Consider the following 15,088-nt stretch of genomic DNA (forward strand, 5'->3'; position numbering starts at 1 on the left):
TGTCTTCCATTGTAATTAAAATTAAATTCAAATTATTTATCCCGATATATCAGGCAATAAATGACCAGATTCTTGCTTACTTATCTAACATCATCTGCCTCATTTCTTCCTGTCCCATAAATATCCTGGCATACAATAAGTTTGTTAATGGTAAACATAAAAAAGTCTAGTCTCTGATAGCTGCTTGTGAATTTTGTTATTAATCTACTGATTCAACCTTAGTAATTACGTTGTATAAACTCTATATCTTCATTTATTTTATCTACTTTAAATTTAAAAAATAAAGAGGTATAGTAAATTCTCCCACAATTATTATTTCTGTGTATTAATATTATGATATTTTGCTTAATATGTTGTTGCTTGATTATTCAGGACAAAGGGTTAATGATTATTCTAACTTTTTGTGAATCTATGACAATGTAAATGGAGTCTTATCATATTTAATTTTGTTTTCTTGTATTATAGTCAGTCTTACTTAATTCCTATTTGGTTTTGCTTTTGTATTTATTTAATATGTTTTTATCAATTTTTAATGTTTAATCTTTGTGTACCATTTGTTTTATATGGATTTCTCAAAGTTACTATGAGATTAAATCTTGTTATTTCAACTTACGTATTAACTTTTAAAAAAGAGTTTAAAATTCATTTACTTGATAATTTTTATCTTCAATCTTTTCTCTATTTTATGATCTTTGTGTCTTATGTTTCTTTATATTTCTTCTTTAATTTTTTTTCTTTTACTCTGTACACCAAATTTGCTACACTATCTTATAATGTGGAGGTCTCCCAATCAGATGGGGGGGCCACTAAATGTAGGGCCATCCGATTAGGTGGAAACCAGCAGTGCAGGCAGTGAAAGAATTCAATTAAGATAGAAAAAAAGGAGATAGAAGTTTTTGAATACACCACAAGGGAGCAGTGAGCAGGACAGTAAGAGAAAGACTGCCAGCAGGTACTGCGGGCTGGGGTAGCTGTAGTTAAGGGGGAAGGTGAGGAGGTATGAGAACTATAGAATTTTCCTTTTTTTGGTACCTCTGTCTGGGTGTAAGTAACCCATTGGTCAGTTAAGGCTTATGGATATTTTCAGATGGGTCACCTAATGGTCACCTGTGGGCCCTTCTACCTTACTCAGGTCTCTTTTGTTCAAATTGATTGCATAAATATGCAATCAATTGCATCTGCATATAAGGCCATGATGGACCAGATTATCACTTACTCTAGCTTCATCTTCATTTACTCCTTGCTCATCTTTATGTTATTTTTGCATTTGTATTGCTTATATACACTGTTGTAGAAGGAAGATGTCCTGTTTCTAGTTTAGGAGATTCATCAAAATATTATGTAGCCAATTTTTTTTTCCCAAAATATCACATATCATATTTTTTCAAAATATCAAAACATTAAAAATTTCATCTTTCAAGTTCCCTCCGTGTGGTTAAGGAATTAGAAGAAACCAACAGCAAAGTTCCCATTCTTTCACTTTAAGATCAAGCTCTCATTCAATCTGAATACATCTTCAAGTAATTTTTTAAACAGGTAGTATATTTTACGTGTTCTTGCATTTCTGAGAATGTCTGTTGCATTCACATGAAAGACAAGTTTTCTAGGTAAAATAATTTTAGGACAAAATTATATATGTGTTCCATTATATTCTGGTCATAAGCTTTAAAGAGAGGATGTGTGAAATTTTCCCATGTTCAACTGGCCCAAGGGCCAGACTACGGGTATCCTTGCAGCCATGGCAGCTCCAGAGCAGTGTAGGAATTGCGTTAGCCAAAGTCATGGCAGGACAGGCATTTAGAGAGTTTCTTCCTTTGACAGAGTTTTAGTTAAAAGGAGTGCAGCTGAAGCTGTAACCAAAGGAAGCATTGTGCTTCCAGAAAAATCTCAAGGAAAATATTGCAAGCAACAGTAAAAGCTGGTGGATCAGGCCCTAAAGGAAAGGGTGTAGAGATTCAACCACTTAGTGTGAAAGTTGGAGATAAAGTTCTCTCAGAATATGGAGGCACCAAAGTAGTTCTAGATGACATGGATTATTTCTTATTTAGAGAGGGTGACATTCTCAGAAAGTAGGTAGACTGAAATAAATCATTATTGAAATGACATGAAGTGAATCTTCCCATTCCAGTGAAGTTGTGAAATCTTTCATGTAAATAATTTTCATGTCTCTTTTTTTTATAAGCTAATAGTATCCAAACTAAAATAAAAATAAAAAATAAAAATAAAGAGAGGATGTGTGAGACCAATCTAACTTCTTTCCTCAGTAATGTTCCTTTTTTTTTACATACTCTAAAACCAATGGATTTTATTCTCTACCCTTATAATCCAAATATTTGTCAGACATATCTAATTCATGGCTCTCTTTTCATTGATTTTTGCCTAGAGCAAGGTAAGCTTTTCAATCTTGATGGTCAGATCTTTTTTCAGCTTATGAATACCTTCTTCAGTATTGGATATTATCATTTCCTCTGTTCAATTTTATTGTTCTCAAGTACACAGTTGTTTTTAAAAATGAATCAAGAAGCTTTTCCCTCCATATTGATCATATTCTTTGTCATTGTTTTTCTCTTCAAACTTTTCTACTTCATCTAAGAGTGTTTCTCAAGTTTGATCTTTGCAGCTCTCATGTTTCATAGTAACAATTCTCTCCTTAGGGTCATCATCGTGGATTTTTACTTTGCTGCTACATTTTTATTTTTTAATCCTTTCTTGGGCCATCCACTTCTCAATTTAATCTCAGGATATTTTTATTTCTGAATTTACTCTTCTAATGACTTTTTCCTATTTCATAGCTGGAATGGCTTGTATACAGTGGATAATAAGTGTATTTTCTGAGATTTTCTTCAAATTTCTTAAAAAAATATTGAAACTATGTCTTCCTTTTTCATAAACCTGATTTTCCCTTTATCTGGCTCAGCAGTATTATATTATAGCCATAAATTGTGTGTGAGTATGTATCTACAGATACACATATACACATACACACATATATATCCTTCTTCTACTCTTGCTGCTTTTCTTTCTCTCCTTCCCCTCTTAACTCATTCTCAAGGGAGTTAGATCTATTTATATTCTGTGTTTAAGCACAAGCAGCGTGTATAGTCTTTACCCTATTTAGCTGTCCATTTGGGTGCTGATCAGCTTTCAGTTCAATACTTGCTTTTTGATATTCATCTGGTTCTCTTCTGCTGAATTTATAAGTAACTTATCCTATCGTACATTGATACTTTGAGCTGAGTATGTGAAAACATACAATGTCTAGAACGCTTTGCTCCTCTGGTTCAATATATTCCACTACCAGGGCTTGCTTGGGAGAATTTAACCTCTCATAAAGAAGCCCAATCCTGACAGCCCTTCTCTACCAAAGGCCCTATTGTGTTCTGGATGTTATCGAATCTGAAGGCCTATAAAAAAAAAGCGGTGAAAGGGGAAACCTGTGAAAGACAGCAGTACTCAGGCCCAATAAAAATATGAAAATAGCACAGTAAAATTATGGCTGTCCAAATTTGTATTTGGTACAGCTTGAGGTAAATAGTCACCCCAGGTATCTATTGAAATGGGCACTTTTTAAAAATTAACCTTGGGTTCCTGTAGGAATTTTCTTCATTCAGTTGTTTCGTAGTTTTTGTGTATCTACTCCACTAAGCCTTTACTGGAGTTATGAAACATTTGTGCTATTCCGGGTTCAGCTAGACATGGTTTTCACACTGTTCTACTAGATTCATTAGGGAGTAGTCATCATATGGTCAATGTATAAGCATGTAGAGATCACATCAAAACCACGCCCATCTGAAATTTCAGAAACCATAAGTTAGCATCATATTAAGATAGAGAAGAAAAAATACTATGCTGCGCACCATTTATTCAGTTCTTACTATGTGACAATTCACTCAGTCATTCATTTCTCAATAGTTTGCTGAGAAACTATTTTACGCCAGACATTTTTTGTACTAGGGAAATAATGGTGATAAAAAATACAATTCTTGGGGTGCCTGGGTGGCTCAGTCAGTTAAGTGTCTGCCTTTGGCTCAGGCCATGATCTCAGGATCCTGGGATCGAGCCCCATGTTGGTCTCCCTGCTCAGCGGGGAGCCTGCTTCCTCCCTCTCTCTCTGCTGCTCCCCCTGATTGTGCTCTCTCACTCTCACCCCTCTCAAATAAAAAAATATACAAAATCTTTAAAAAAATACAATTCTTTACTCAGTTTATAGTATACTATAGACAGTCATTAACCAAGTGATCATACTAATGAATATTAAATTAGTAAAATAAGCACTTTGAATAAATGTTTCATAAAGCACCAAGGCAGGGAATGTGGTGGCAGGTGGGGTCAGAAAATACATTCCTAAGGAAATCTCCCTTTGATCTGAAATTTGAAGGAAGAGTAGAGATTACCTAGATGAAGAACATATAGAAGAGAAATACAACCACGGGGAGCTGAATGTGCAAAGGCCCTATCAGTGCAAAGCATTGTTCTAAGTGCTTATTTGCACAGCTTTCTTAAAGCTCATTTTCAGTGTGGTAAAGTCATATTTTGCTTTTCCACTGTGTGTATTTGGGGAGAAATTGGGAGTGACTGTGTTATGGTCTGCTAAATGAACACAAATTTTCAAGTCAGGTTTCTAATTTTAATATAATTCTACATAATATAGCAATGTCTTGAATACAGTGGCATGCACTGCATATGCATCTGTAATCCTGAGAAGTGTTTTGCCTTTCAGAGCAAGCACATATAGGTTTAATAATTTTTACATCATAAGGCAATTTTAGTTCTCCTGTTAGTTTTCTTTGTATGGTGAAAAACAAACTGATATTAGGGAAAATTTATTTACAAAAGTAACTTAACTTTAAGAAAATCTTTATCCCAGGCTTTCAACCTAAAACTAATATAGACAAACCCAAGTTAAAAAGATGTTTAATTCAACCAAACCTAGATAAATTTACATTCTAATTCTACAGAGCCAATCAACTTGATGGTATATATAACCAGATCCCCAAACTGGATCAAAACTTTCACAATTTAGTTTTCACAAGTAATGTAGAATTTCAGTGATTAAAGTTCATATGCCACACTCAGGTTAGCCTTTGCAAACATTGATGTACTCAGGGAAGCCAGGATTGATAATACCCAAACAAACTTAAATGGATTTTCCTTGAATTCAATGTTTATGTTTTGAGGAGGGATTTAGTGAATTTCAAGTGAGGCCCCAGCATAGACAATAAGATTTAATGATGCAGAACCCAAAACATAATTACTCTCAACTACAGAGTAATAATAGATGTTCATCTATACAAATTCCTCTAAAAAAAGAGAAAGAGCAAAGTTGCACAAAATAAAATCTCATCTTTATCACATGTCTGTGCTCTTGGCCACAGCTTCCCTTATTTTACAAGGCTTTAGTTGTGTGTGTACGTATGTGCTGAAAGGGGTGTTGGGGAGTGAGGAGTCAGCTACCATGACAATGGCTGTGACAATAAACTTTGTGGACATGGTCGTTCCCAGTACTCAACTCTGACCCTCAACCACATTGGGACTTGATGGCCAAGTCTAATCAGAGCTGTGGAATAGAGGCAGAAAATCAAGTTCAGAAGTCCAGAAATCTGATTTAAGTTCCACTTCATGATGTATTCCTAGTGGTATGAGTTATGAAAAATTACTTTCCTCTCTGAATCTCAGTATCTCCTCTGTAAATTGGGGATAAAATTGATGTCTACTCAATCTTTTTCATACAAATTTCATGAGCATCACATGAGATCATTGACGTGAAAGTACTTGGTTAATGGCCATATGTCACACAATTATTTGTTTAATCATTAAATATGTATGGTTGCCTCTACTGTACCTTTGACTCTTTGATGCTCTGGAAGGTTTATGAATATTGTGAGGAAAAGAAGAAACATGGTAAACCAGAACTGAGAAATGTTTTCCAGGTACATATCCATAATTTAAATAATCTTTCTAATTTCTAGACTTATTCAGACTTACTTAATATGCATTTTATGTGGTAACATCTTAACAGCAAAACAACATTGCAAACTTCTTCAGAACACTTTTATCTTTTTTTTTTAATTTTCTATTCAAGACTACATAAATAAAGTGCTTAATGCCATCCTATTGATGGAATCATTTAAATATACATTATCAATTTGATATTTATAATTAAAGTTTTCTGAATCTAACAGATAGTGTATCAGGGATGCATTTCTATGCACTTGGAAACTGTATATTTGTAAGGAATTTATTCATATTTTTATTCAACATATCATCTATCGACCACAGACACTTCGATTAGCAATAGAAGTTCACTCTGGTCCAAGCCATCCATCATCTCTTGGCTTGATTACTGCAATCACCTCTTAGTCTCCCTGTCTCCTTTGCCCCTTTTAGTCCATCATCAACATGGCAGTCACAGTGATATTTTAAACACAAAAGTCAGATCATATCATTCTTCTTTTTAAAACTCTGCAAATGTCCTCTCTTTCATCACCTTACTGACTTGCTCTAGCCACGCAGCCTTCTCACTGTCCCTGGAAGATGCTGGATATGATCTTGATGTAGGGCTTTTCTGTTGCCTGTTCCTCTGACTGTTAACACTCTTCTCCCAGATATCGATTTTGTTGACTTTTTTCTCACCTCAAACCTTTGCTTAACTGGGGCCTATCCTGACCATAGTAATATTGGAATATACTGCCTCCCAGTATCTTCATAGCTCCCATCAACTTTATTCACTCTCTTTTTCTCCATAGCATTTACTATCTTCTAACATACCTAGTATTAAATTATGGCTTTTTTTTTTTTTTTTGTCTGTTATCCACTACTAGGATGAGAACTACAGGATGGAAGGGATGTTTGCTTTGTGTACTGATATGTCCCAAATGCCTATAAATGTGCCTGGCATACAATAGCATTCATTAGGTTCCCTGACCTTAAGATATGTTCTGCTTAAGAAAGGCATGCAGTTAGGGTCAATTAAAAGTAAACACTCTCCATCTCTACCCATGTCTAGTTTGCACTTTTTCTGGAACAATTATTTTAACCAGATACGACATTCTATTCTGACAAGTATTTATTATCTATACTTTGATATTACCAATACTTTGATATTCTGTTTCCTCTGTCATCTAATTTTGCTGTTGAGAAGTGTGCATTCAGATTGTCATTGCATTGTAGGTCATCTTTTTCCTCTAGTTACTTTTCAGATCTCTTTATCTCTGATGTTTTGCAGTTTCCCTAAAATGTACCTATGTGTACATTTATTTCCATGTGTCTACTTTGGAGTTGGCTTTAATTCCTGAATCTGGTGCTATTATCTTTTCAAATATTCTTTTCTATACTACCTGTTTTCTTTTAGAATTCCTAAAAGACAGGGTGCCTGGGTGGCTCAGTTGGTTAAGCGACTGCCTTCGGCTCAGGTCATGATCCTGGAGTCCCAGGATCGAGTCCCGCATCGGGCTCCCTGCTCAGCAGGGAGTCTGCTTCTCCCTCTGACCCTCTTCCCTCTCGTGCTCTCTATCTCTCATTCTCTCTCTCTCTCAAATAAATAAAATCTTTAAAAAAAAAAAAAGAATTCCTCAAAGACATATGATGGACTTTCACATTCTATTTTCCATGTCTCTGACATTCTTTTTTCATTTTTTCCATCTGTTTAAGTCTTTGTATCTCTCTATGCACCTGCCCATTCCATTCTCTTGTCCCTAATGGTTCACCCTTGTTCACCAAGTGAACTCATACTTGTTCACCAAGTGAACTCATACTTAAAAACAAGATAGCTAAAATGTCTTTGTTAGGACATTCTCTGACCAACGTAAGCTTGACCTTAATGTCTCTAATACAAACTACTTATCTGTGTGCTCCGGCACACTTTTAAGTTAGGTTATTATTTATAAGAAGAGACTCAGATTTATACTCCCATTCATGAATTTCTACTTCAATTGTATTTATTATGCTGTTAAACTCATTGATTGTGGTTTTATTTTATTTTTTATTTATTTGAGAGAGAGAGAGCACAAGTGAGGGGAGAGGCAAAGGGACAAGCAGACTCCCCGCTGAGCTGGGATCCTAATTCAAGGCCCAGTCTCAGGCCCAATCCCTGAGATCATAACCTGAGCTGAAGTCAGATGCTTAACCAACTGAGCAACTCAGGCAGCACTTATTTGATTTTAGTTGACTATTTTCTACTTCTAGGAGAATATTTGGCTGTTTCAAATATTACTATTTTTATCATGGTATCTTGTTTCTAAAAGATATCTTTAATAACTTAAAACACATTTATTTCGCAGCTCTTAGAGGGGTCTAATTCTGCCTTGCTATAGCTGCCCCTCACTGATTCTTGATTACTGATTTTTATGTTCTTTAATTTTGGATTGCTCCTTAAATTTGAATTGTGGATGTGTCTTCAATCTGTGGGAAGCCCATTCTGCCTGGTTCCAAGCGTGCTCTTTCCAGATGCCTCAAGTTTGCTTCTGTTAGATTTTGGAGTGTTTTACTGGCCTGGGACCAATTTTGTATAATTTCTCAGCTTGGGGGTTGCCGAACAATATGTATAATGTAGATTTCACCCAAAAGTGCAACAACTTAGGTCTATGGTTTTAAATAATTAGGGATGACTAAATATTTTTTACCTGTGATTTAGGAAAGAGACAAGTGTTCTTTTTGTCTTTCTATGCCAGCAAACAAAATTTGTAGTCTTTTTGCTAAGTTTATAGCCATTCATAGATTGTGACTAAGATCTCATTCTCACCACCTCACAAGGCCACAGCCTCATTTTCTCTCTCTAGGCATTGAAATCTAGGCTTCAGTGTTTTAGATGAAGAACCCCAACTCCAACACACTTTCCCTCCAGGGGAGATGCAAAATCAACTTAATATTTCCGATCTCTTTCATAGGCCTATTTCCATTTTGGATTGTGTGTGTCCTGTGGGCTCATCTATTTATTTAAAATGTTGCATTTTTCCAATATTTTATTTATTTCTTCTGTATTTGTATAGACTTTCCACATTGTTGGAAATTGAAGTCCTGAATGTGTGTTTCAGCAAGGAATAAAGTTTTCATACAATCATATATATGAAAACTTGAACAAAAAAATTCAGTCTTCTAGTGAATAAGGGACAGGCGGGGCTAGGTAGGGAGAGATAGATAGGGGGCTATTGATCAGGCTCACAGAAATCCCAAAAATCTGGAGGTGTGGAGAAACCAGAGTTAAGGGAACAAACCGGACCACCCTGCGCTAGGCATGTGTGGTGGGTGTCTTTTTTTATCATAATCACCTGTGACCAACAAGGAATAACCAGACCCTAAAAAGGAAGTTAAGTCATTGAAGGTGTTATCAGTAGTCCTTGCTCAATGGTGATATAGAGAGGTTAAAAGGATTTAAGTTCCCTGGTTAGCTTTCTATAAAAGACAAACCCTAAAGGCCTTCAGTGGCAACCCTATTGTGACCCCTCTCACTCTTCAGAGCTTTTTCTGTATTTTCACTTAATAAACTTATATCGCTTACCTCACTGTCCTTTGTCCGCGAGATTCATTTCTCGACTCTGTGAGACAAGAACCTAGCTGACCTGCTTCACTAGGAGTTTCAATTTTTTTTAAAAGACTTTATTTATTTATTTGCCAGAGAGAGAGAGAGCACGAGCAGGGGGGAGCCACAGGCAGAGGGAGAGGGAGAAGCAGGCTCCCCACTGAGCAGGGAGCCCTACATGGGGTTTGATCCCAGGATCTCAAGATCCGGGGATTGTGACCTGAGCCAAAAGCAGACGCCTAACCGACTGAGCCACCCAGGTGTCCCTAGGAGTTCCATTTGATGAAGGGGTGAAACAGCTAAACAAACAACTACAATTAAATGTGGCAAGTGCTAGGAGGGTGCTCTGATATCACAGAGGAGCACTGTTAAATATAGAGAGGGCAATGTCTATCAGTGAAGGCTTTATGAGGGAATTAAATCTTCAGCCAGGAAAAGAAAGTAGATGGATACTTCAGACCAAGATCAATGAAAATATTCAAAGAAATATAAGTAATTAATGGTGGCTGAAACACAGCGTAAATCTGGAAGAGTAATTGAAGGTAAAGCTGAAGAGGATAGTCAAAGCTAAGATCATGAAGAGATTTCTGCTATGCTGATGAGTCTAAATTGTAATGTTTCAATACGGTTAATGACACCAGCAGATGTGCATGGCATAAAGTATATTATAACAACAATCAGTGTGAAAAGTGGATTGAGAATGAAGGGATTAGGGAGCGATTGTAGTAAAACAGGCCATAAAATGATGAGGGGCTAACCTAAAGCACTGGGAATGTGAGTGGAAGAGAATGGACATACTTAAGCGATGATTAAGGGTGATACAAGCAACTGCAGAAAGCTGTAAAATCACTCTCTGTTTTTTGGTTTGAGCACCTAAATGTTTATGTTAATCATTAAGATAGAAACTACAGTAGGCATATATTTGGCACAAAGATAATATGCCCATCTTCAGAAAAGTTAAATGTGAAATGCATATGAGACATTTAGACAAAGATGCCCTCCCCTCAGCACACAAACAAGGTAAATACTCAAACATACTTCTTTCACCGGACAAACAAGCTTGGAATTCTGCCACTTGAATACCACAATAGGTAGTTCCATTTTACCTGGCACCCTGGGAAAATTAGGCCTTCAACCAAGGTTACTTCCCTGGTTCTCAGTTCAAAAGATATTTGGAAAATGTCTAAGCAAAGTTAAGAGAGAGAAGCACCCCCCACAGACTAGATTTCCCTAGGTCTTTGTGTAGTCCATGGATCTGCATTTTTTAACAGCTATCTTAGCTGATTATCACACAGCTACTCTACTGAATGCCCACTGAAAAACATTCACGAGGACCCTTCTGTTCTCAAAATGAGACCTATAACCTCAGTTCCTTGGTATATTCCTTAATTTGAATGCCAATCAATGTCATAATAGCAGCAGAAAGTTGATGCTTTTGCTGATTTGATCTTTTGACAGGAATTCTACATAGAAATTGTATTACAAGATTTGACTAAACAGTGAATAAGTAGCCAGAGCCAATGTGAGTGTCAGACATCAAATTTTATACAACCTATAAAACTGATCCAAATAAATAACCTAGTTTAAATCACTGGTGTCATATATTGACCTGTCATATCACCAATAAAGCATCAACTGTTGGTCATTTTCTTGGTTGCAGTCTGGGTATTGGATAGTGGAAGCTGTCAAGTGTTCAGCAGTGAAAGGAAAGAGAATTTTCTCTGAAAGAAATGATAGGTGTAAAAAGCTATGCCTGTCTTGTCAATAAATCATGTCAGAACAATGAAACATCCACATACCAAAAAAAAAAAAAAAAAGAATCCAGAGACAGACCTTACACCTTTCACAAAAATTAACTCAAGAGAGATCATAGGTCTAAATGTAAAATGCAAAACTACAAAATTTCTAAAAATAACACAGGAGAAATCTAGGTAAACTTGAGTTTGGTAATGTTTTAGATACAATGCCAAAAGGATAATTCATGAAACTAAAAATGTTTATATTGAACTTGACTAAAAACTTTTCTATGAAAGATACTGTTAGAGAATGAGGAGACAATCCATAGGGAAAATATTCACAAAACACATATCTGATAAAGGACTAGTATCCAAAATATATAAAGAACCCTTAAAACTCAACAATAAGAAAACAATTTAAAAATGGTCAAAAGATATGAGCAGACATCTCACCGAAGAAGACATAAAAATGGCTAATGAAATATAAAAAGATGCCAAACATCATATATCATTATGGAAGTGCAAATTAAAACAGTAATGAGATACCAGCACATACCTCTTGAATGGCTAAAATCTACAACACTGACAAACATCAAATGCTAGCAAAGATATGGAGCCATAGAAACTTTCATTCACTGCTGGTGGGAATGCAAAACATATAGCCACTTTAAAAGATAGTTTGGCCATTTTTTAAGAAAAATTGTATTTATTTATTTGAGAGAGAGAGAGAGAGAAAGTGAACACAAGCGGTGGGGAGGGGCAGAGGGAGAGGGAGAAGCAGACTCTCTGCTCAGTGGGGAGCCCAATGCAGGCTCCATCCCAGGACTCCAGGATCATGACCTGAGCTGAAGGCAGCGCCTTAACTGACTAAGCCACCCAGGTGCCCCAGTTTGGCCATTTCTTATAAAGCTAAACATACTGTTGTCACATGTTCCTTGACACTTATCCAAATGAGTTGAAAACTTATATATAAACAAAAACCTAAACATGAATGTTTTTAGCAGCTTTATTCATAATTGCTAAACTTGGAAGCAACCAAGATATCCTTCAATGTGTAAATGGATAAACAAATTATCGTACAGCCATAGAATGGAATATTCTTCAGCGATAAAAAGAAGTTAAGATATCAAGTCATGAAAAGACATGGAAGAACCTTAAACACAAGTGAAAGGAGCCTATCGGAAAGGGCTGCATACTGTATTATTTCAATTCTTTGAATAATACATTCTGGAAGAGGTAAAATTATAGAGACAGTGGTTGGAGGGAAGGAAGGATTTTAGGGCAGTAAAACTATTCTGTACAATACTATAATGGTGGATACAGGTCATTATACATTTGTCAAAACCCATAAAGTATACAAGAATGAACCCTAATATAAACTATGGACTTTAGTTTAAAATAACGTATTAATATTGGTTCATCAACTATAACAAATATACCATACTAATGCAAAATAATAATAACAACAGAGGAGACTGGGGAGGGGGGCTTATGAAGGGGTATATGGGAACTCTCCGTATTTTATGTTCTGTTTTTCTATAAAACCTAAGAGTGTCCCCCCCCCCCAAATTAGGTACATTAATAAAAAAAAAAAAAGAATCTGTACCTGGGATGCTATACTCACTTGATGCATGAAAGTATTATTCTTTTAACATCTTATTATTTTGGTTAAGTAGCTGGGATTAGGTTCTGTAAATATATAAAATTTGGAGTTGAAGGGATTGGTAAATGCTAACAATTATGAGGCAGAGACTAGAAAAGGTCTCTGCATTTTAGCAGAGACTTCTTTAGAGGACAAAAAACAGATGTGCTGACAACCCAACCTTCACATCTCAAAGCTTTCTCCATTATTCTTTTTTAACCCATCATCTGATCTGACTTCACAGTTGTTGGGGGTCTCTGAGGAGGAACCAATACATAAGAAACTCACTGCTCCCCACCTCAGTTCTGAAAAAAATTGAGAAGACAAAGGTAGAAAATTCTCAAAATACAATCTTTCTTCCTAATAAAATAGAGAGTTCAAGTATATAGCTTAGGTAAAATGCCAATGGGCTTCCTAATCCTAGATGAAGCCAATTTAGCCACTGAGAGAGCAGCATTGAGTCTAGCAGGTCACCGTCCATTACAAAGGAGGGGTGGTATAGATCAATGTATCCTGCGGGCAGCCTATTCCTAATTGCAAAAGAACCTGAACAGAACAAACTCAATTTAATATTCCTGAGTTAACCAACCTTATAATGATTTCAGGGCCTCTGCACAGGGCACAGAGGAGCTAGGACTCTTAAATTAATAAGGCTCCATTCACATTGAAGGAATCAAGAACAGGGAGGAAGCATTCACTCCCCCTCAATAATTATGTTGTGAGATAGGCAGTATTCGGTCCATATATAAATTTTTGAAAATATGTTTTGATTCCTTTTACAAATTTGTGGATTCATGAAGATCTCAGTGTCGTTTAAAAATGTTAAAGATCACCTGCACGAATAGGAAAATGATTCCATCTGTGCCAATCATAATACATTGACAGAGAGCAAACCTGAAGCACTGTATGGAGGAAGAATGTGAGGCTGAACCTGGGCTCAGCAATAAAGCTGTAGTGGTTCATAAGCAATTCTGTATCTACTGTGTTGGTTCTAGGCTGCTGACTTAAGGTTGCAAGGTTAGAATTCAAATACATAACTTACCAGGTAAGAAATCTAACCTAAGTACTAAAACCTATATTTTAGGTTTGTAAAACCAAAAAATGTTCATCAGGGAGGAAAAAATACTTTGCAGTTTTTATTCAAATGACACCTAAGAGCTGTTAATTGATACAGCATTCCAGTTTAGGCTTGGAATGAATGTAGCTGATGGCACAAAGTCATGAAACCCAAATATATTGGAGGAGATACAACCATGTCTTTCCAGTGGATGAAATGGGGAGTGGTAATAGCTGAGACCAGAAGAGACTAGAATTATAGCTTGGAAACATATGCTAGAAGACTTCAAATACCAGGCAGAGAATTTTGTATTAATTCAGTGTGTAATAGCCACAGAAGGATTTTGATGTACTAAAGAGATCCATGATCCATGCTTCCTTAGTAAAGAAGATTCACCTTTCCGCAGAGTAAAGGATGAGTTGGAATAGATGGAGAAGGGAAAGACTGACAGAAAAGATGTTTAATGAGAGATCATCAGTGAACTCAAAGGTCAGAGCCCTCCAGGACATGCAGTCCAGTCTGTGATGAGGCCTTTAGTACATTTTGAGGAAGAGGCTCTGATTGTTGGAATGTCCCTCTGCATTAGTTTCTGCCCATTTGTCCTAATTCTATTTTCCTGATTTGTACAGAATAATCTAACCTTTGATCCTCATGACAGGACTTTGATTTAAAAAGAACAAACAGTTGTGGGTTTTTGGTTTTTGTTTTTGTTTTTGTTTGTCACCAGACTAACACCATCAGTGGTTTTGAATGTTCTTTATACATATTTAGTTTGTTCATCCATGACCAGGGCCAAAATCAGACTGCCTATGTTTCTTGAAGATTAATACTTAGAAATTAAACCCTCTTATGTTCCACCTAGGCCAGAGGAGAGCAAACTGGTTTAAACATTCTAAATTTGTAATTTTATTACTACAGTTCAACAATGACATCTGCTAACATTTTTGAGCGTTAACTATATGCCAAGCCTCATACCAGGCATCCTACATGCAAAATCTTATGCAGTGCTCACAACACCTTAAGAATTAGGCACTATTGGGGCGCCTGGGTGGCTCAGTTGTTAAGCGTCTGCCTTTGGCTCAGGTCATGATCCCAGGGTCCAGGGATCGAGCCCCGCATCGGGCTCCCTGCTCGGC

The 15,088-nt window shown here is 36.4% G+C and overlaps 1 pseudogene; it reads left to right on the forward strand.

The window, feature by feature from the left end:
- Positions 1-1,781: 1,781 nt before the first annotated feature.
- On the forward strand, positions 1,782-2,082 carry LOC114209917 (10 kDa heat shock protein, mitochondrial pseudogene; annotated as a pseudogene).
- The last annotated feature ends 13,006 nt before the right edge of the window (positions 2,083-15,088 follow it).

Source organism: Eumetopias jubatus, unplaced genomic scaffold (genome assembly GCF_037043125.1).
Source record: "Eumetopias jubatus isolate StellerSeaLion01/CBP00866 unplaced genomic scaffold, mEumJub1_p1.0 scaffold_7, whole genome shotgun sequence".
Taxonomy (NCBI): Eukaryota; Metazoa; Chordata; class Mammalia; order Carnivora; family Otariidae; genus Eumetopias; species Eumetopias jubatus.